This window comes from Canis lupus, chromosome 8, assembly GCF_048164855.1.
Source record: "Canis lupus baileyi chromosome 8, mCanLup2.hap1, whole genome shotgun sequence".
NCBI classification, from domain to species: Eukaryota; Metazoa; Chordata; class Mammalia; order Carnivora; family Canidae; genus Canis; species Canis lupus.
Genome location: NC_132845.1, coordinates 50,562,914 through 50,586,019, shown reverse-complemented (window position 1 = coordinate 50,586,019; position 23,106 = coordinate 50,562,914). Strand labels below are relative to the sequence as shown.

General features: G+C 41.5%; 1 long non-coding RNA gene across 3 annotated transcripts; it reads left to right on the top strand.

Annotated features, from left to right (window-relative positions):
* The first annotated feature begins 3,210 nt into the window (after positions 1–3,210).
* LOC140638495 (uncharacterized) lies at positions 3,211–22,316 on the top strand. Of its 3 annotated transcripts, XR_012035519.1 has the most exons (5): positions 3,211–3,386; positions 3,804–4,559; positions 4,816–4,965; positions 5,372–5,429; positions 19,472–22,316. It is a non-coding gene; the product is annotated as an uncharacterized lncRNA (long non-coding RNA). The 3 variants fall into 3 exon arrangements; XR_012035518.1 differs by lacking the exon at positions 5,372–5,429 and having other exon boundaries at positions 4,376–4,559; XR_012035517.1 differs by lacking the exon at positions 5,372–5,429.
* Positions 22,317–23,106: the final 790 nt, after the last annotated feature.

Here is a 23,106-nt window from a genome sequence, read left to right as displayed (position 1 = left end):
TAAATCATGGTAATGTTTGCATAAATGTAAGCACATAAAAACAGGTGAATTTTTACAGTATGTAAGTCATATCTCAATAAACCCATTAAAATATTTATGCCACTAAACCCACATTTGTTTCTTAACTCTGCAAAACATGGGGTATCCAACTTCACCAAGGATATAAGTACAGATTTCTTTTTTCTAGAATTGTCATATACCATGTAAGATAGGTCAATTGCCAGAAATCTGAATGAGAGATCTATAAACTGCCATCACCTATAATTTCAAGCATGCATTCCCCTCACAGAGGCTCTGGAGGCAGATCACCTTGAGTTCACTCCTCAGTTTCCTCTGTAAAATGGGAAAGGGATCATTGTGAAAATTAAATCAAGTGTTGTATATAAAGAATTTAGGTGACCTCTGGCACACAGTAGACCCTCAATAAATATCATGGCGAGGACCATGATGATGGTGGTTAAGGTGTGTAGGATTGGAGCAAAGAAAGAATCAGAGAATAGTCTAATAAATATATTTATTTTAATTCATTATATTTTTTTACTGATATGTATTTATACACTTTTTAGATTTTAACATTCATGCTATTATCCATGGTGAGTGGATATTTAACAAACTAATTATGTAGAGTTCACAATTGCTAGGAAGAAAATTGCTGGATTCTACCAAAGATTTTTTTATTAAACTGAATTGAAAATATGCAGTATCTTTAAATTTTCTAAATCAGCGTGCCAAGGATAGACGGAAAAGAACTAAAGGCCATTTGTAGAGTTTGAATAGTACTCTGACTTCCTCAAAGACCATAGAGAGGCACGTGGCCGGCTCAGTCAGTGAAGCATGCACTCTTGATCTCAGGGTTGTAGGTTCAAGCCCCACACTGGGTGTAGAGATTACTTAGAGAATAAAAATAAAAATAAATCTTCAAAGACAGTGGGAACACATCTGAGCAGCTTGTTTTGGGAGAGTCTTCCCTTCCATAATGGTAATAAAAGAATATATTGCTATAATCCAACACAGTGATAGCATTCTGAGTCAGTAAAGAAGCTACTAATTTCTTAGGGCAAAGAAGGACATGTGTTTGTTTCCAGGATGCAAAGTGCACATTTTTGTTTAAAAGTCATGCAATAGAAGGGACCTCTGGGGTTCTGAAAATGTTCTATACCTTATCTGGATGGTTGTACACTAGGGATATATGTTAAAATTAGATGTGTTCTACATTTGAGATGGGCATACTTCAGCATGTTATGTATTTTATTTATACCTCAGAGAGAGAGAGAGAGAGAGAGATTTGGAAGCTAATCAAGTGTTCCAAGGAAACACTCATATATACAGAAGAAAACTTTATATGTAAGTATAGTCATCATAGCCTCTCTACAATAGCAAAACAGTAGAGACAACTTAACTTTGAACAATATCACCTAATGGTTAAGTAAATTATGGCATACTCATTTATTGGAATGTTTATGCAACAACTAAAATGTAGATGGAGAGGAGTGCCTGTGTGGCTCAGGCTGTTAAGCTACTGACTGATTTTGGCTCAGGTCACGATCTCAGGATTGTGAGATCGAGCCCTGCATCCAGCTCCACATTCAGCAGAGAGTCTGCTTGAGACTCTCTCTGCCCCTCCCCCTGCTTGCACTCTCTCTCTCTCTCTCTAAAATAAATAAAAGTCTTTTTAAAAATTGTGTATGGAGAGTTTGTAAAAATAAAGTTAAATTGTAAGGAACCTTCAGGTTATAAAATATTTGTGTGTAATATACAAGCATAATCATAAAATATGTGTTGAAAAATGACAAGATGGAAATACCACAGATTTTTTAAGATTTTATTTATTTATTTGAAAGAAAGAGAGAGCATGAATAGAGGTAGGGGAAGAGGGATAAGCAGACTCAGTGCTGAGCAGGGAGCCCCAGATGGGGCTCCACTGGAGGACCCTGGAATCACAACCTGAGCCAAAGGCAGACGCTTAACCAACTCAGGTGCCCTGGAAATATCCCAGGTTTTTAAAATATTTTTAAAAATTTATTTGAGAGAGAATGAGAGCACACGAGCTGGGGCAGAGGGTAGAGGGAGAAGCAGACTCCCCACTGAGCAGGGAGCCCGAATGAGGGCTTGATCCCAGGACCTGGGATCATGACCTAAGTCAAAGGCAGAGGCTTAGCTGACTGAGCCACCCAGGCGGACTGGAAATACCCCAGATTTTAGCCTCATGACCTGAGTTGAAAACCAAGAGCTGGCAGCCTAACTGACTAAGCCACCCAGACACCCCTGGGTGATTTTGTTTTCTTCTTTCAGATTTTCTGCATTTATGATCAATGTGTTTAATTTTCATAATTGTATAAATATAATTAATACTTTCACATTCATAATAGAAAAAAGCAAAACTTGGAGCATGAATCAATCTTGCAGTGACTAATAGCATGGGCTGTTTGGAATTGCAGACTTGATGTCAGATGCCGGTCTTTTTGCTTTAAAAGAGCAGTCATTCCTACGGCTAAAACCAATTTCCTAAGGAGATCGCCATCGGCCTCAGCATTACAGCTCAGTTGCAGCCTCCTGACATACAGTTTTGAGATGTGCCTCCTGGTCAGAAAATAGTTGGCTATGTTCTACCAATTAAGGATTTCTCCTTCGTCGCCAGAATAGCTCTTCAGATAACTTAGACTTCTGGGACGTTTCCGTGCAGCTGGTGCTGGACAGAAATGCTGTTACTTAAGATTTAATCTCTCCAGATAAGATCATACCAATATATAGATTTTTCTGAGGAGGTTCCTTTGGAACTATAATTATGAATACTCCAGGTATTCTCCAAAACTTTCCATCACTAAGGAAAGATCCACATGACGGGTAGAGGAACTCGAGGAATTTGGGCTTGATCTCTGACCAAGATTGTTAGTAAAGACACAGGTGATGGCAGTGTTAAATAATCTCATTCCATTTATTCTTAGTCATCCACTTATTAAGTATTTATTGAGTATCAGAATTTGTGCTCAACTCTGTTATTTTTAAGCTTACACTACAAGTTGGCAAATAACTTTCATCTTGCATGCCAAATTTGATCAGTTGGTGGTGGTGGCATAGAGTGCTCTGCTGGAAAAGATGCTGGGACTGTATCCAAACTCAAATGAAAAGAGCAATGATCGATTAGTAATGTCTGCCATTATTGCAGAGTGGGGAATGGTGGTGCATGTGCCATGCATTTGCCATGTCTGCTGGATCACTTCTGCCAGTTTAATGATGGTCACTTAAGCTCTGACACATGCTCTGTTTCCTACAGGTGGAAGGAACCAAATTCCTATCCAAGTTAGCATCAACTGGAGGAGCATTAACAGTTGCGTAGTTCTCTCTATATAAAATAAGTCATGTAATCTTCAGGATACCTCTCAGAAGTAGGCATTTCTATTTCCCTTTTACATACGAGTACCTAGGTTAAGGGAAGGGAAATAACTTTTCAAAGTCTACAATCAGGCACAGTAGGATTGCAATCCAGGCTTAACATGGAATCCAATAAAATATGGTAGTGTCTACTTCTTTTCAAAAGGTCATAAAACTAATTCTACTAATTTTTTTATAATTACTTTAGTTAAATGGGTCCCTTTGGAGAAGTATTCAATCTAGTTTATTCATCCAGACAAAATAAGGTATCATCTGTCCCACTTTCTGCCTAACCCCAGAATGGCTGGTGTCATTTGGTGAGAGTGGTCCTCCTGTCACCCAAGCAATAAGCCCAAAGCTTTATGATTTTGGCTACAAAGGCACACTCTGTGAATAAGCCCCAGGAAATCCAACCAACCCTTTCTTTTCAGGTTCAAATGTCTGTGATTATTTGATGGACCAGTCATCACCCCATAAAATCACATATAATTACATCTTATTACACAGTTACTATGTGCCAATTCCTCTGTGAAGAGCTCCAGCTGCACTACTGCATCACATCCTCACACTATCCCTATAACATAGACACTATGGTTATCCTGACTTGACAGACAAGAGATAGAAGACTTTAGGGCCAAGTAGCTTAGGCAGAGTCACATAAGTAGTAAAGTAAGGCTCAGACTCTAACCTGAGCAGTCAGACCCCAAAGTCTATGGCCTAACTTCAATTTAAATTATTTAATCAACTATTAGTTTTTAATAATTTCCAATATATCCTCACTACTGGGATACCCTATAAGTAGACCCTGGGAAAAAGGTAGAAGTGGAAGTATTGTATTTGATTGGGAATCCCAGAAAATGCCAAAAGGAAGGGGTAGGACATTGAGGCAGGGAAGAGAAGGAGAAGAATCATATAAGATGTATCTCTTATTACCAATATGAGAGACTAGGGTTCAATGGCAGTTAGAGAACTCTGGGAAATACCATGTAAAATGTGTCCACAGGCAAGAGAGCTGGGGTATTTTACACCAATTCCTAGCAGTTAGAGAGGTCAAGGGTTGTTCACAAGGAATATGAGCATGTGGACAGAGCGGGCTCTGGTGGCCAGAGAAAGCCCTTAGGCAAGGAGCTCTTCGGACTGGAGGTGGGAGCCAGTGAGCCTGCATGGAAACTAAAGGCCTTGGAGATGTGAGTAAGACATCAACAATTGTCACAGTATCTACTTCACTTTCTTCCTTTTCTAAATAAGTAACTTTATTGAGGTATAAATTATAAAGCATAATATTTACCCATTCTAGTTGTACAGTTTAACACTTTTTAGCAAATTTACCAAGTTGTATGACCCTCACCATAGTCTATTTTTTTCATCCCCCTGAAGCCTCCCCGCCCCCCCCAGTAAGATCCCACTTGCCCATGTACAGTTAACCCCTGTTCCCACTTCTAGCTCCTGGCAACCATGAACTACTTTTTGTCTCTATGGATTTACCTTTCCTGGACATTTTACATAAATGAATCACACAATATGTGGTTGTCTACATAATTGAGAAAGTGCCTCTCAAAACGGCTAAGGTTGCAGAAAGGAAGTAAAAGCAAGGTGAGCAAATAAATTTTCCATGCGGATGGTGGGGATATTCTAGATGAAGCCAATGGTTGCATTACAATTGGCAATGAAGAGACAACCCATGCTTAGACTAGAGTCCCACCTTTTCTAGGATACATTCGCTTATATACATTTTTGAGTTGATGTGTTTTAAAGATGCTTTCAACACAAAGGACTGGCAGGCAGCAAGAAACCTTGAAGCCCATGAACCCATTAGCCTGAACTCTGGAATGAATGGGGTTGTCTCTAAAACTCCTGCTGTTAAACAGATCTAATGGTTTCTGATGATTTGGGAACTGAAGAGGTCTGTGGAAGTGATTAATGTACAGAGGGATCTTGCTCTCTTATCTGGTCTGCCAATCTGTTCACAGTTTCCTCTCTCTTTGTGGAAATAAAACAGAAAGAAAACCTGATGGAAGGCAACAAGAATAGGACAATTGGCCAACCGGTCAACCATGGTATGCATCCTATCGAGGGCCATGCCCTCTGTCTGTCGGGTGAACTGGTTACGATTCCCCAGGCACAGGGGCATAATTGGCCCAAGACTAAATGTTTGTGGTAACAACCACTGATAAACACAAATGTGTTGATGTGGGATGTGGTCTATACCAACTCGCCCAAAGCAGACTCTGACCTTACTGCTGAAGGTCATCTTCTCTGAGCTGTTTCTATTCCTTGATTCTGGACGAACCCACAGAGCGGAAGTTTGGCTGTTGCCCCTCTTGAAATCCCATCACATGTCATTTAGAAACACTCCCATTTTTTACCTTTGCATTATGCACCAACTGAGAAGTAGGCATAGAAACAAATTGCTGGCTAATGTATCACCTTTATTATTGGTAATTCTGGGCTGGAGGGTATGGCTTGGACCTTTGACCCCAAAGTGGTTCTCTGGTATCTGCCCCTGAGCCTGGGTCCTGGGATCCACTAAAGAGGAGTGGCAGGGGAACAAGAACACTTAACCCCGCCAACTGCAAGAGAACTGTGCTGGGCCCCAGGAGTGAAGACAGAGAGAGGTGGGCATTCACTCCTGTCTCCACAAGGCCAGCCCCGAGCCCTGACCCAGGCACGTTGACTCCATGTAAGGCACCCTTGGTTGGGGGAAAGGCCAGCACCCCAAAAGAAAGTCCAAGAGGCTGAGAGCTAAATCACCTCCAGATCTCATCTTCCCAATCAGATATTATTATTTCTCTACTTTAGGAGAGGAGGGAGGGATCAAATGAAGGGAAGGACAGACACTTCCATTTTAATAATTCCAAGGGTGGTGAAAATTTCTGTTCTTCAGATTAACAAAAATGTTATATTAAAAGAGAAAAAGTTTGCTCTATAGTCCATGTCAATATAACTTTCTCTCTTACCTCTCTGCAAATCTCTTCCCCCCCCTTCTTCCTTCCTTCCCCTTCCCTCTCCTCTCCTTTCACACCACGCACACACACACACACACACACACACACACACATCCCAGGAGTTTAAGGACTTGTTTATTAATCCTCTGAACAAAATAATGAATTTCTTTATTTTTTATATATATTTTTAAGATTTTATTTATTCATGAGAGACACAGAGAGAGAGACAGAGACACAGGCAGAGGGAGAAGCAGGCTCCATGCAGGGAGCCTGATGCGGGACTCGATCCTGAGTCTCCAGGATCATGCTCTGGGCTGAAGGCGGCTCTAAACCGCTGAGCCACCCAGGCTGCCCACGAATTTCTTTAAATCTTGGTTTCCCTAAATGTAAAGTGAGGGACTATTTATGACTCCAGAATCTACAGGAGCTTTATTTTAGTCAGAAAGAATTTTATTCAGAAAAAATTCATCAGCTATAGGTTATGCTTTTAAAAAATATCTTCTCCTCCTCTACTGGCACTTCTAGCAAACATGTGAAATAGAACTTGCAAATTCATGCCTACAGGGGTCCAGCAAGTACAGGAATGAATTCTGGGGGCCAGATGTAGGACAAAAGGGAGTGGTGGGGACTGTGGGTGACTTGGAGTGCACAGGATGCCCAATTTTAGCCTATTGTTGTCATGTGGGAAGGAGGGTTCTTGTTGCATTTCCTAATGTTTCAAGATAAGGAAGACATTGACATTTTGTATGTATGTGCAAAACCCCTAGATTTTAAAAACCTGGCTCAGTTTTAAAAAAAATTGCTTAGACTAAATAAAATGTCTCTGCCAGCGTGGCTCAGTGGTTGGGCATCTGCCTTTGGCTCAGGTCGTAATCCTGGGGTCCTGCTACTGAATCCTGCATCAGGCTCCCCATGGGGCTTATCTCTCTGCCTCTCTCTATATCATAAATAAATAAATAAATAAATAAATAAATAAATAAATAAATAAATAAATAAAATCTTTTAAAAAAATGTATCTGCCAACTCCATTTCACCCATAGTCAGCCACTTGCAATCCTGACCTATAGTGGCCACATGGATGGTGGCTTTCTTATGTCTAGAACCAGCTGCAATAGGAAAAGTAGATGCTTGCTTTGTGAGCAGTGGTTAGGATCCGTACTCCCTGAGTCTCCCTACTGCCTGTATGTGAATGTGTCTCATATTCCACCACTAGAAATGTATCCCCTTGGATCCTCAGGAATTACCCATGTCCAGAGACCCCAGGAGACAGCAAGTGTCCCTGGGTGGCCCTCCCCCCCCCCCCGCAAAAAAAAAACTGTGCAACCAGATTCAGGGGGCTCTTCTTGCTCTCACCCAGTGCCCGTCTTGGAAACAGCATGGTAACATGCACCTCCAACCCATACACCCTTAAAAGCACTGATAAGTGACAGGTTTCACTGTAGTTGTCTCAGGAGAGAGGCTGACATTACCTTTTGCATGTCAAACTTCCTAATTCTCTCCAATATTCCCTTCTTCTTGGTGACCACCACCTTAAAAAACAAAACAAAACAAAACAAAACAAAACAAAACAAACACAATGTCCTCAATAGCTTTTCCAGCCAAATTGGTCCTGTCATCCTTCACATACCTTCAGGAAACAAATACTGGCTTAGGATAATACTGAAAGCCAACAACTATGGAGCACTTAATGAGACAGGCCTCATTACTAGCACTTTTCAAGTATGTTTCTATGAAGATGCTATTATTGTTCCCAATATACAGAGTGGAAGATTGAGGCACAGAGAGGTTAAGTAACTTGCTCAAATCACACAGCCAGTAGGTAGAGGAATGAGGAATGAAAACCAGACAGTCTGCCTATAAAGTCTATGCTTTTTTTTCTTAAGGATTTTATTTATCTATGAGAGAGAGAGAGAGGCAGAGGGAGAGGGACAAGCAGACTCCCCACTGAGCAGAGAGCCTAACACAGAGCCTGATTCCAGGACCTGGAGATCATGACCTGAGCCAAAGTCAGACTGTAAACTGACAGAGTCACCCAGCACCCTAAGAATCCATGCTTTCAAAGAGGGTTTGGCAAACTTTCTCTGTAAAGGGCTAGACAGTAAATATTTAGGGGCTCTATACCAATACTCAATGTTTCCATTGTAGCATGAAAGCAGATACAGACAAATTGTAAGTGAATGGCTATGCTCCAATAAACTTTATTCACAAAAATAGGCAGCAGGCTGAAGTTCGCCAATCCCTGCTCTGGAACATAGCATGTTGCTGCTCAGTAGAATAAACCTCAGGCTGGCCCAAAGAAGTGAGCCCCTATTCTTCCTTCTAACATCCCCTTTACCACAACCAATAAGAACATCAGCAATAGCAACAACATTTGGACAATACTGGTTTGAGATGGGCACACGTGATAATCATATATCAGGATGAGGTTAGAGTCTCATGATTTATCCCACCATCCTAGTCAGCAGGTGTGAGAGTTAATTTTATTCATTAACTTGGAGAGTGCTTTGGATGAGATGAACATTTGAATTGGTAAACTTTGAGTAAGCAGATCATCCTCCATAATGTAGGTGGGCCTCACCCAATCAGTTGAAGGAATGAATATAACAAAAAGATGGGCCTCCCTGAGCAAGAGGGAATTCTCCAGTGGACTGCCTTTGGCCTGGAACTGTACCATGTACTCTCCTAGGTCTCTAACAAGCTAGCCCACATTGCAGACTTGGACTCACCCATCTCCATAATTATGGGAGCCAATTCCTTATAATAAATATCCTTCTAGAAATATATGCATATCCCATTGGTTCTGTTTCTCCTGACAATACTGACATTCCAGGCAATATTTTAGGTAGATGGTTGAGAATATGAACCCGCCTAGGAGTTAGAAGTGTCCAGAAGAGGGAGATGAGGGAAGGCAGAGAAGGTGGGAAGACCCGAACTGTTCTCAGCATAGCTTTGCTGAGGTCTGCCTCAGCTCACTGCCATCTCTTGAGGGACCAGTCTGTCACTCCAGAGCACTACTGGGCTGGTGTGGGCTTAGGACAGCATTTGGACACTTACTGCCTTGGTCTAAAGAGGCGTGCAATACAGGGCAGTATAAATGTCTCCTGTTGCCATAAAGCCCCCATCCCCATTTTAAAATAGAGATTCTCAAAATAGTTTGCCAATAAATGCAACATTCCATTATTCCACACGTAGAGCCACAACACTCAAAGACAGAGATATGATAAGGAAGGATTGGTTGGAGAGAGGGGTAGGAGGGAGAGAATGAGAGCAAACCAGCCAGTCTTGCTTCAACAACAAAGCCTTCTGGATACAATGCCTGCACTCTTGACGTTTGAGACCAGATACTTTTTGTTGTGAGGGGGCCATCCTACACATGGTAGGATGTTTAGAAGATCCTTGGTCTCCACCCACTCGATTCCAGTAGCACTCATACCCTACCCCCAAGTTGTGACCCAAAATGTCTCCAGACTTTGCTAAATACCCTATGGACAAAGCTGCTCTTTGTTGAAAACCATTACATTAAAGGGTATTCCTACATGCCTCTCAAAGCTCAAGTTGTTTATATCCAAGGAAATGATGGGCTCATGGCAGTGGATACTTTTCTAGAGCACTAATTGTCTTTGGTAGTAATTTAAAGCATTATTTTTATATTAAAACAAATGCAGATATATTACAGAGTAGAATCCTAAACTCAAGGCTGGGAAAAATTTTCATCTGAGGTGGGGTGATTTTTGGCTACACTCCCAGAACACTTGGCAAGTATACATTTACATTTCTCTGCCTTGGGGGAAGCTAATAATAGCTACTGTTTATTGAGTGCTTACCTGGTGCCAGAAGCTCATTGTGGAGGCGATTTCCTGCTTGACTGGCACAGCTGGCTATAGTTAGTCCCATTTTGCAGATGAGAAGACTGAGATCCAGGGAGGTCATGTAACCTGTCCGGAGACTGGTGGCTGCTCAGTGACGAAGCTGGTGTTGGAACCCACCTATCTCAGTAAGCACCTTCCTGATGGGCTTCTGGGAAAATCTGTGAAGAGGTGAGCAGCAAAGAACCACCAGAGGCAGCATCCCAGCACTGTTTGATGGGAAAATTTAAGGAAAAGAAGACTTTGCTGAAACTGACAAGCTCTTAGCCCTTGGGAGAAGAAAGAGAGTTTCTGAAGCCAAATGCTGAAAAGGGCGGAATTGCCCAGGTGGGGTCTGTACCTCGTGAGTCAGCTTTGTAGCACAGTGTAAGACTCCAGAGTTTCAGCCCCAGACCCTCCTGAGTTGCTCCCAACAGCCCCAGCTGGGGCATTCCTTCAGAAATTTTCTCTCCCAGACTTTACGATTCCTTTTCTGTGTTTCAGCAGTACCTGTGGCTGCAGTGAGGATGGGCGGTTCCTTACATTTAGTCATTGTAAGAACTTCTACAGACTGTCATCTCCATGAACCACTCTTCATCTAATCTGCTCACTACTTTTGTTTCTTTAAATGGATTCACTCTTAAAGAATGGAGAAAGGGTATCTCCAGTGGCTCAGCGGTTTAGCGCTGCCTTCCGCCCAGGGCGTGATCCTGGAGACCTGGGATCAAGTCCCACGTCGGGCTCCCTGCATGGAGCCTGCTTCTCCCTCTGCCTGTGTCTCTCTGCCCCTCTCTTTCTCTGTGTCTCTCATGAACAAATAAATAAAATCTTCAAAAAATAATAATAATTAAAGAATGGAGAAAAAACAAGACTCATCTATATACTGCCTACAAGAGACCTGTTTTAGACCTGAAGATACCTACAGATTGAAAGTGAGGGAATACAGAAACATCTATCATGCAAATGGATGTCAAAAGAAACCCAGAGTAGTAATATTTATGTCAGAAAAAGTAGACTTTAAAACAAAGACTGTAACAACAAAGAAGGACACTATGTAATAATACAGGGGACAATCCAACAAGAAGATATAACAATTGTTAATATTTATGCACCCAACACAGGAGTACCCAAATAAACAAAACAGTTAATAATGAACATAAAGGAACTAATCAATAATAAAGTAATAATAGTAGGGGACTTTAACATCCCGCTTACATCAACTGACAGATTATGTAAACAGAATATCAGCAAGGAAACAATGGCTTTGAATGACACACCAGTACAGATGGATTTAACAGATATATTCAGAACATACCATCCTAAAGCAGCAAAATACACATTCCTTTCAAGTGCACATGGAACATTCTCCAAAATAGATCACATTTTAGCTTACAAAACAAACCTCAACAAATTCAAGAAGATCAAAATCACCATGCCTATTCTCTGACCACAAAGCTATGAAACTGTGGAAGTCAACCACAGGGAAAAATCAGGAAAGATCATAAATACACGAAGATTAAATAACATGCTATTAAGCAATGAATGAATCAACCAGGAAATAAAAGAAGAAATAAAAAAGTACATGGAGACAAATGAAAATAAAAACACAATGGCCCAAAGCCTCTGGGATGCAGCAAAAGCAGTTCTAAGAGAGAAGTGTATAGCAATACAGGCTGACCTCAAGAAACAAGAAAAGTCTCAAACAGCCTAACCTCCCATCTAAAGGAGCTAGAAAATGAACAAGCAAAACCTAAGACCAGCAGAAGGAAGGAAATAATAAAGATTAGAGCCAGAAATAAATGATATAGAAACTAGAAAAACAATAGCACAGATCAATTAGACCAGGAGTTGGTTCTTTGAAAAAAAAAATCAATAAAATTGATAAACCTCTACCCAGACTCATCAAGAAAAAAAGAAGAAAGGACTTAAATAAGCGAAATCACCAATGAGAGAGAAGAAATGGTAACCAACAACACAGAAATGACAATCATAGGAATATATTATGAAAAACTAGATGCCAACAAATTGGACAACCTGGAAGAAATGGATAAATTCCTAGAAACATATAAACTACAAAAACTGAAACAGGAAGATATAGAAAATTTGAACAGATTAATAACCAGCAAAGAAATTGAATTAGTAGTCAAAAAACTCACAACAGACAAAAGTCCAGGACCAGATGGCATTAAACTTATTCTTAACTATTCCAAAAAATATAAAAGGAAAGGAAACTTTCAAATTCACTAATGAGGCCAGCATTACTCAGATACAAAAACCAGATAGAGACACCACTAAAAAAAGTGATGTCCAGGCCGATATTCCTGATGAACACACATGCAAAAATTCTCAACAAAATACCAGGAAACTTAATCCAACAATACATTAAAAAGATCATTCACCACAATCACATGGGATTTATTCCTGGAATACAAGGGTGGTTCAATATATGAAAATCAATAAAATATTAATAGATATATAATATTGACACATCACATCAATAAGAGAAAGGATAAGAACCATACAATCATTTCAATAGATGCAAAAAATACTAATTTAACAAAGTACAACTTCCATTCATGATAAAAAGCCCTCAACAAAGTAGGTTTAGCAGGAACAAATCTCAACATAATAAAAGCCATATATGAAAAAGCTATGGAGCTAATCTCATCCTTAATGGGGAAAAACAGAGCTTTTTTCCACCTAAAGTCAGGAACAAGACAAGGATGTCCACTCTCACCACTTTTGTTCAACATAGCACTGGAAGTACCAGCCATACCAATCAGACAACAAAAAGAAACAAAAGGCATCCAAATAATTAAGGAAGAAGTAAAACTTTCACTGTTTGCAAATGACATGATTCTATATTTAGAAAACCCTAAAGACTCCACTGAAAAATTGCTAGAACTTACAAGCCAATTTAGTGAAGTCACGGGATACAAAATCAATGTATAGAAATCTCTTGCATTTTTACACACCAATAACAAAGCAGTAGAAAGAGAAATTAAGGAAACAATCTCATTTGCAATTGCACCAAAAATAATAAGATATCTAGGAATAACCAAAGAGGCAAAAGACCTGTATTCTGAAAACTATAAAACACTCATGAAAGAAATTGAAGAGGAAAAAAAGAGAAATTTAAGAGGACATAAAGAAATGGGAAAAAAATTCCATGCTCATGGACCGGAAGAACAAATATTGCTAAAATGTCTAAACTACCCAAAGCAATCTACACATTTAATGCAATCTCTATCAAAATATCAATAGCATTTTCCACAGGGCTAGAACAAACAGTCCTAAAATTTGCATGTAACCACAAAAGACCCCAAAAAGCCAAAGCCACCTTGAGAAAGAAAAGAAAATCTAGAGGCATCACAATTCGGAACTTCAAGTTATATTACAAAACTGTGATAATCAAAACAGTATGGTGCTGACACAAAAATAGACAGACTAATGGAACAGAATAGAAAATCCAGAAATAAACTCACAATTAGATGATCAATTAATCTTCAAGAAAGCAGGAAAGAATCCTCAATGGGAAAAAGCCTCTTCAACAAATTTTTTAGAAAAACTGGACAGCAACATGCAAAAGAATGAAACTGGACCACTTTTGTACACCATACTCAAAAATAAGCTCAAAATGAATGAAAGACCTAAATGTGAGACCTGAAACCATAAAAATCCTGGAAGAGAACACAGGCAGTTAATTCTTTGACATCAGCTGTAGTAACTTCTTTCTAGACACGTCTCCTGAGGAAAGGGAAATAAAAGCCAAAATAAACTATTGAGACTACATAAAAAGCTTCTGGGGTGCCTGGGTGGCACAGTTGGTTGGGCATCTGATTCTTGGTTTTGGCTCAGGTCATGATCTCTAGGTGGTGGGATCAGCCCCATGTCTGGCATCGCACTCAGTTCACATAGTCTGCTTGGGATTCTCTTTCCCTCTCCCTCTGCCCCTCCATCCTGTGCATGTGGACATGCCATCTCTTACACACTCTCTCTCAAATAAATAAATCTTTAAAAAAATAAATAAAATAAAAAGCTTCTGCATAGTGAAGGAACCAATCATCAAAACTAAAAGACAACCTACTGAATGGGAGAAGATATTTGCAAATGATATATCAGATATATATATATGATTATTCAAGATCTATAAAGAACTTACAAAACTCAACAGCCAAAAAAAAAAAAAAAAACAAATAATGCAATTAAAAAATAGGCAGAAGACATGAACAGACATTTTTCCAAAGAAGATTTACAGATGGCCAACAGACACATGAAAAGGTGTTCAAGGGATCCCTGGGTGGCGCAGCGGTTTAGCGCCTGCCTTTGGCCCAGGGCGCGATCCTGGAGACCCGGGATCGAATCCCACGTCGGGCTCCCGGTGCATGGAGCCTGCTTCTCCCTCTGCCTGTGTCTCTGCCTCTCTCTCTCTCTGTGACTATCATAAAAAAAAAAAGAAAAGGTGTTCAAGATCACCCATCATCAGGGAAATGCAAATTGAAACTACAGTGAGATACCACCTCACACCTGTCAGGATGCCTAAAATCTAAACACAACAAACAACAGGTGTTGGCAAGGATGTGGAGAAAGGAAAACCCTCCTGCACTATTGGTGGGAATGCAAACTGATGCAGCACTTTGGGGAACAATACAGAGGTTTCTCAAAAAGTTAAAAGTAGAACAACCATATGATTCAGCCATTGGACTACTGGGTATGTATTCAAACTATACAAGAACACTAATTCAAAGAGATACATGCATCCCTATGTTTAGAGCAGCATTATTTACAATAGCCAAGATATGAAAGCAAGCCCAAGTGTCCATGGCTAAATGAATGGATAAAGAAGATACAATATACACATTGTATCATATATATATATATATATAAAAAATATAATTAGGACTCAAAACAACAACATATACTATACTATATATATATACATATATATTAGGACTCAACATCATAGGCAAGAGGAAAAATAAAAACAATATATACTATATATATACATATATGTATATATACAAATACACACAATGGAATGTTATTCAACTGTAAAGGAATGAAATATTTCCACTTGCAATGACATGGATGAAACTAGAGTATAATACTAAGCAAAATAAGTCAATCAGAGAAAGACAAATACGATATGATTTCACTCATATGTGGAATTTAAGAAACAAAACAAAGGAGAAAAATACAAGAATGAGAGAAAGAGAAAGAAAGAGAGACCAAGAAACAGACTCATAACTCTAGAGAATAACTGGTGGTTACCAAAGGGGAGAGGGGTGAAGGGATGAGTGAAACAGGTGATGGGGATTCAGAGCACACTTATGGTGATGAGCACCGGGTAATGTATAGAATTGTTGGATCACCCTATTGTACACCTGAAACTAATATAACACTGCATGTTAACTAGCTGGAATTAAAATAAAAACTTAAAAGAATAAAAAATGGACTCCTTCTTTTTGAAAAGGTACATTTATTTGAGAAGCAAACTTGACATCACTACCCTAGAAGGAAAGGCTGGTTTTCCCTACTGTGACTAGAAAATCCCTGGAAAAATAAATACAAGGAAAAGAAGCAAGGCTATCACATTCTGTGTAGTTAGACAGATAGTGATCTTTGTTCAAAGGAGACCTGCAAGCTTTGGAAAAGTGTTAAAGTCACTAGCAGCTGGTTAAGACCTTCTCCCAGATGTAGTCAGAATAGCTGAAAACAATCACCACTCTAGGTGCCGTTAGTGTTCGGATCATACCAGAAACCATGCAGCTTCAACAATGCTATGGGTTTTAGACCCGACAACACACGTACACAGGTAGGGGGAGGGCTTGTTATGGGCTCAGTGATATCTCTCAAAAAGTTGTAGGTACAAATCCCAACCCCCAGTATCTCAGAGAGTAACTGTATTTGGGTTAGGGTCTTTAAAGGGCTAATTAAGTTAAAATGAGGTCATTATGGTCATCCCATCTGACTGGTGTCCTCATAAGAGGATGTGGACACAGACATGCAGAGAGGGAAAACCACATAAAGACACAGGGAGAAGATGGAGATCAATGAAGCAAGAAGAGAAGCCTGGGAAGGAACAATCCCTGTTGACACCTTCTTCACCTTGCTTCCAGACGTCTAGCTTCCAGAATGATGAGAAAATAAATTTCTGTTTTTTGAGCCACCCAGTCTGCAGTACTCTGCATGGCAGCTCTAGCCAACTAATACAGGGGTTACCAGGTCTGGAACCTTGAGCAAGTTACTTTGCCTCTTGAAGTCTGCCCCTGGGTTTTCTTATCTCTCCAAGATGGGGTAGCAGTACAGTCTACATTATGGAATTGTGAAGAGAATAAAAAATATGTTCAACATGGCTTGTCACTGAAGGTCCTGACACAGATTAGGACTCAAAACAATAACATAGGCAAGAAGAAAAACAAACAACAACAAAAAACCACCCTAAATTCTTATTATCACCATAGTTGGAATGTTTTCTGGGCCCTGGAGAACATGAAAATGTTTGCAATCTTTGTCTCCAAAGAGATAACCAAGACATAGGAGTATCGTGTGAAGCATGAAGGGCTCCATCTTCCATACTAACCAACTGGAGGGAGTGAGTGCGGGAGTAGGAAACAAACTCATCACTCTTCTTGCCTCTTCCCCAAAGTTATCAGATGTTTCAAAACCACCCAGTTACAGGGAGATGCTTGGGTGGCTCAGTTGGTTGACTCTTGGTTTTGGCTCAGATCATGATCTCATGGGTCATGGGATTGAGCCCGCATTGGGCTCTGTGCTGGGGAGAGATTCTCTGCCTCTGCCTCTCCATCCACTTGCACACATGTATCCATTAATTAATCTTTTTAAAAAACCCACCCAGTTACGGGGTTCCACCCCTCGCCCTCTTTTCCCACTCAACTCCTCCTTCATCAGGATGGCCATTTTCCCTGCCCTACCCTTACCTTTATCCTCTGCAATCTCTCAGTGTGCTTTGGGACCCCTTTCACATCCATCCCTACAGACCCGTAAGCACTCACCCGGAGCCCATTGCTTATAAACTGTAGAACCAGGCTTACGTCACCCTTGACACATCCCAAGAGTGAGAGATCAAAAGAGTCCTCTTTTACAAATAATAATAATGAGCAAATAAATAAATAATGATCCACCCATTACTTATAATTTCTGCTTTTTAATTACAGTGATGGATAATGACTAAGTATAACGTAAAGTTTTTGCTGCCACAGTAATGGCCGTTGTAGTGTCTGTTTCCTGAGCACTTACTACGTGCCTGCACTTCAGTTGCACATACGATCCTTTGGATTCCTCGGATTAGCACTTCCACGTGGATGGTTTTATAATGCCCATTTCATACCTGAAGGCAGTGAATCATGGAGGAGCCCTGGGTTAGAGCCAGCACATCTGCCATCTAATAGATTCTAAGAGACACTGGGCGGCCGGGGCGGGGGGGGGGGGGGGTGGGGTGGGCAGGGAATGAAAAGGTGAAGACAATGCTGGAGAGGAGGGAAAAGGCACAGGGAAGTGCTTTTTTATTTCCTCATGGGTCCCCTGCACAGGAGCAGGACTATATCCTCCAAATTTCTCCACTTTCTGAGACTTGGAGAACGGTTCACCCTGGAACTAGGGCAATCCATCAGGATCATATGGCCAGTGTTCTCCCGATCGATCCTAGCTGGGCTAGTTTGCTAGGGCTCCCTTAACAAAGAGCCCCAGCCTGAGCAGCTTCAACAATGGTCTCACCTCCAAATAACATCACATGGAGGGCTAGGGCTTCAACATATTTGGAGGTGGGAGATTATAGAAATGTATACATTGGGCTCTGCCCCTCGTTCCATGCACAGAATTCTTTTTTTTTTTTTTATGATAGTCACACACACACACACAGAGAGAGAGAGAGAGAGAGAGGGAGAGACACAGGCAGAGGGAGAAGCAGGCTCCATGCACCGGTAGCCCGACGTGGAATTTGATCCCGGGTCTCCAGGATCGCGCCCTGGGCCAAAGGCAGGCGCCAAACCGCTGCGCCACCCAGGGATCCCCATGCACAGAATTCTTAAAACCCTTGTGACTTCCTAAGTGGTAAGAGCACTGAGAGCTTCCTTTGTTCTACTGAGGTGACTCTGGTGGGCTCCTGGATGGGGGCTGGTCCCCAGAAAGACCAAGTCATGATTAGAAGCCTGCAATTTTCAGTAACCTCCCCCAACCATACATGCCTAACTGTCCAGAGAGGGGAGAGGGGCAGAAATAAAGTTCATAACTGATCATGGCTATTAGAGGAAGCCTCCATAAAATCCCAATAGTATGGGTTTTAGGAGCTTCCAGGTTAGGGAACATATCCACATACTGAGATGGTGACAACTTCCATTCCAGGGGGACAGAAACTCCTGTGCTTGGGACCCTCCTCTCAGATCTTACCCAATAGAAATCTTCACCTGGTTATCCATCCATATCCTTATATCCTTTGTCATACCCTTTAATAAACTGCTTGATGTCAGTAAGTGTTCCCCTACATTCTATGAGTTGTTCTGGCAAGTAATGGAATCCACGTGGGGGAGGTCATGGGAACCTCTGATTTGTAGCCAAGTGAGACATTGTGGGTAAATCAGGGGACCTACTACTTGTGACTGGTATCTCAAGTAGGGAGAGAAGCCAGTCTTGGGGGACTGAGCCCTTAACCTGTGGGATGTGACACTATCTCCAGGTTGACAGTGTTAGAATGAAGTTGTAGGACACCCAGATGGCTGCAGCATGGCTTGGTGGTGTGGGAAGAGCCCCCAGACATCTGGGTCAGAAGTATTGTGTGGTAGTCGTATGAGAGCAAAGGAAACACACAGGAGGAGGACTGGGGTTTTTCCTTCTTTGGGGGGCAGTGGTGGTGTTGCGGGACACTTTGTGTACTCAGCTCGTATAACAATGGCCTCTCCTCCCTGTGTCTCTCCACACCTTCTTCCCTCTGCCTGTCTGTCCAAATTTCCCCTTTTTAAAAGACACTAAGGGGTTAGTGCCTACCCTAACGACCACATTTCAATCTTTGTAATGATTCTATTTCCAAATAAGGTCACTTTCTGAGATAGTGGCTTTAGGGCTTCAACAGATGAATTTTGGGGCCACACAGCTCAACCCATAACACCAGCCACACGGGTGTGCATCTTAGGTTAGGGACTTCTCCTGACAGTCCAGCTCTACTAAGGTTCAACATCCTTCTCCAATAGGAAGATAACCTCCAGTTCAACCCATACCTTCTGTTGTCACGGTGTAAATTAATCGCCTTATAATCTCCGAAAATAACAACATTCTCTCTTTTCTTTTTTTAAGCCTTAAATTTTGGACGCTGTTTGTAGCTGAACCACCACCCCCCACTCCTGCCAATTAAAGGACACAAAGAAAGGGAACTGAGAAGAGAGACTGGGGGGCAGGGTATTCAAATCATTGTCTTTAGTTCAAAAAGTGAGCCACATGCTCTCAAGGACTGGATAAAGAAGGTGTACTCATGGTTGTGGTTCAGAAGCCTGAGAGCTTTGGTTTAAAAATAGGCGAACTGAAATAAACATTGAGAGCAAGCTACTCAGATGGCACCAAAATAGAGTGGTAATTGATCTAATGCAACTTTTGCCTCGGATAACATCATTATTTGTGAAATTATGTCAGTGTTGCTGCTGCCAAGTCAGCAAGCACTTACAGGACGTGACTTCTAATTTGGGAATTGGACTATTTGTGGCTCCTCTTCGAAGACAGCAGGAACTCAGTGGACACCCGATGGCCAGACTTCTGAAAGTGCACAGGTTTGAGCTTGAAACCTGCAACACTGGAATGTAGAGGAAGTGTCCTGTACAAGTGTCCCTCTGAAGACGACTTGCTGCCTGGCTCTAGGGAGTGTTGGCTGGAAGCTCGCCTCCAGCTGTCAGCTCCTTCAAGGTCAGCCCACACACCCTGTGACTTCATGAAACAGGGGTAGGAGCTAAGGACCCATTCATGTCACTCCAGGTGTGACCTGGTACTTGCTCCAGAGCTAAGACCTGCCTGACATGTGATTTTACTTCTTACTGTATCTCCAACCCACTTAATGCCTTTTCTTCTTCCCGGTGTAGTTTCTTACCACATACCTCACACCCTAGACTTCAAATCCACATCTGCTTCCAGAAGACCTGGCCTGCCACAGGTCTCTCTAATGAATGAATGAATTAATTAATTTCCAAAGTTGAGGTGTGTTTCCATCTCTACCTGTGGTGCTCCCAAAGGTCAGAGGGTATAACTGTCCCCTTGAGCCCTCATGAAGCCGGCGGTTGGATTCTTTGGTGGAATTTCAAGGAGAAAAAACTGTTAGATTATTTAAAAATATGATGCCAGATTTTCATTAGTTTGGCTTACACAAAATAAGGCACAGGTGTAAAAGCTTGTGTTAGAAAGGACAGGCATTCCCTTATTCACATTTTTTCCCCACAACTGCCTCGAGCCACTGTTCAAGGTACCGTGACCACCAAGGTACACAAGATGGACATGGGTTCTCAGAGCTCAGGTTCTATGGGAGGAGAGCGACAACATACAAATAAAGGAGTATGTTAATGAGGAAGTATAGATCTTTAAAACCCATGAAGAGGGGATCCCTGGGTGGCACAGCAGTTTGGCGCCTGCCTTTGGCCCAGGGCACAATCCTGGAGACCCGGGATCGAATCCCACGTCGGGCTCCCAGTGCATGGAGCCTGCTTCTCCCTCTGCCTGTGTCTCTGCCCCTCTCTCTCTCTCTGTGACTATCATAAAAATAAATAAATAAATAAATAAATAAATAAATAAATAAATAAATAAAACCCATGAAGAAAATCAAATGAGGGATGGTACTGGTGACTGGGGTCTGGAAAGATTTTTTTGATAACATGGCCAAGGAGGACTTCTGGAGGAGGTGGCTATAGCGCTGAGACATGAAGGGCCAAGGCAATCCAGGCGTCTGCAGATACTTTAGCTTTTGGAACTGAAAGGACTGACAAATTCCTATTCAGAGCTGAATTTAACCAGCAGCATTGTTTAGAGGATGGAGAGGACCACTCTGCCTATCTGAGCTGGTGAGCTGGACCACTGACCATCCCTCGTGGCCTCCATGGAGATTGCATCAAGGACTGGACGGCCACAGAGATTTGGCCCAGATTGGAAACGGCTTATCAAAGTGATTCTGGATTCTCACACTCGATTTTTATGTAGAAACAGTGGGGAAAGTAGCTCATCTACTCCCTTGGTTTATGTTGTAGGTCAGAGATGACAGGGTTCCCAATTAACAGGCATTTAAACTACCCCTTATGATCCTCGCTGGGCTTTCTTGCTTGATTTTTTTTTTTAACTTTGTCTAATTCTTGGCAACTCGATTTTAAAGGTCATTATATTAACTGCAAAGATGAGTCAAGGGGTGAGGTCACGTTTCATCCAGGGAAACTCTTTCGTCTTGTGTGCTGTCATTTTCATGCCCCATCGATGCAGATCTAGGTTTTAAAAAGATAATTCTATTTCAACATAGTATTCTTTGGGGGGAAAAAGACTCCCTTCCCTTCCAAAACCCAGCTTTGCCTTCTCATCAAAGGAAGCCTTTGTATCGAGTTTGTCTCTCTCATATCTGGGAGAATAGCTGGGCTCACCAGCCCTACTCCAGCTGAAGAAAGCTGTGGACTTTATTGTAATCACCTTGTTGAAATATTTGGAATCGTATAGCAAGAGACTGGTTCTATGTTGCCATAATTTATGACAAAGACCTGAATAAATCCCCAGACATGGATTTTCTATAAAATCCTTCCTTGTGAAACTTTGTTGCATTGCAAAATGGAAAAAAGAGAAGAAGAGAGGGAAAGGGCGGAAAAGGCCCACAAGATGTATATAGATCTCCAAGGATGCCATTTCCATTCATCACATTTACTGTAAAGACATGGGTTTTATTTGGATGGAAAAAGAATGAATCATAGTGGTTTTAGACTCTAATGTGGAGCTTTCTTATAGCATTTCCCTCTGATCTTTCTGCTTCCTCAAGATCAACTGAATTATGGAAGGAAAAACACTTGCAAAGAACACTTTCTATCAACCCTAGAATGTTCTGTGTCAGGATGGGCATCAGGAGATAGAAGGAAATCTCCTTTTTGTGCCCTTTACCAGGGACAGCCATTAGTCTGAATGTTTAAGAATATATCACAGTTGCAGTGAGAAGTATATTTTACTTACTCAAATTATATTCTATGAGGTGGGTAGTGGAGAGAGCGAGAGCAAGAGCGAGAGTGAGAGAGAGAGAGAGAGAGAGAGAGAGGAGGGATGGAAAGGGAGAGAGGGAGTGAAGAAAGATGAGGCCAAGCTAGAGGAGGGACAATCTTTTAAATCATATAGTTTATTTCAGCCTCCATCCCACTCATAGCCTGAGAAAGCAAGAGATGGAAAATCTGACTCTATGGATCCCTCCTTTTGTCCTCTTGGCTCTTGCAATATGAGCATCTCCCCATGCTAAGTGCCAGATTGCTGTTTTTCTTCACTGTGATCTCTTAAACACAACTCAACCTTGTCGTCAGTGGCTAAGCCCAAGGTACAGTGGTCTTTTCAAGACAGAGGGAAATGGGCTGTGTTGGACACACTGAGAAACCATCCACTTCCTCATGGCATGGATAATTTAAGAGGACTTTTAGGTGAAAGGACTCTCTGTGTCTTTTTTTATATGATGACTTTGGAATCTAGCTGCCTCTTAAGATCCTTCTTGGGGCACCTGGGTGACGGTGGTTGAGCATTTGCCTTGGGCTCAGGTTGTGAACCCAGGGTCCTGGGATCAAGTCCCGCATTGGGCTCCCCGCGGGGAGCCTGCTTCTCGCTCTGCCTATGTCTGCCTCTCTCTGTGTGTGTTTTTCATGAATAAATAAATAAAATGTTTAAAAAATCCTTCTCTACTAGGGTCCCCCTCAGTGAGCAGATAGGGATTATGGAAGGGTCAAAAT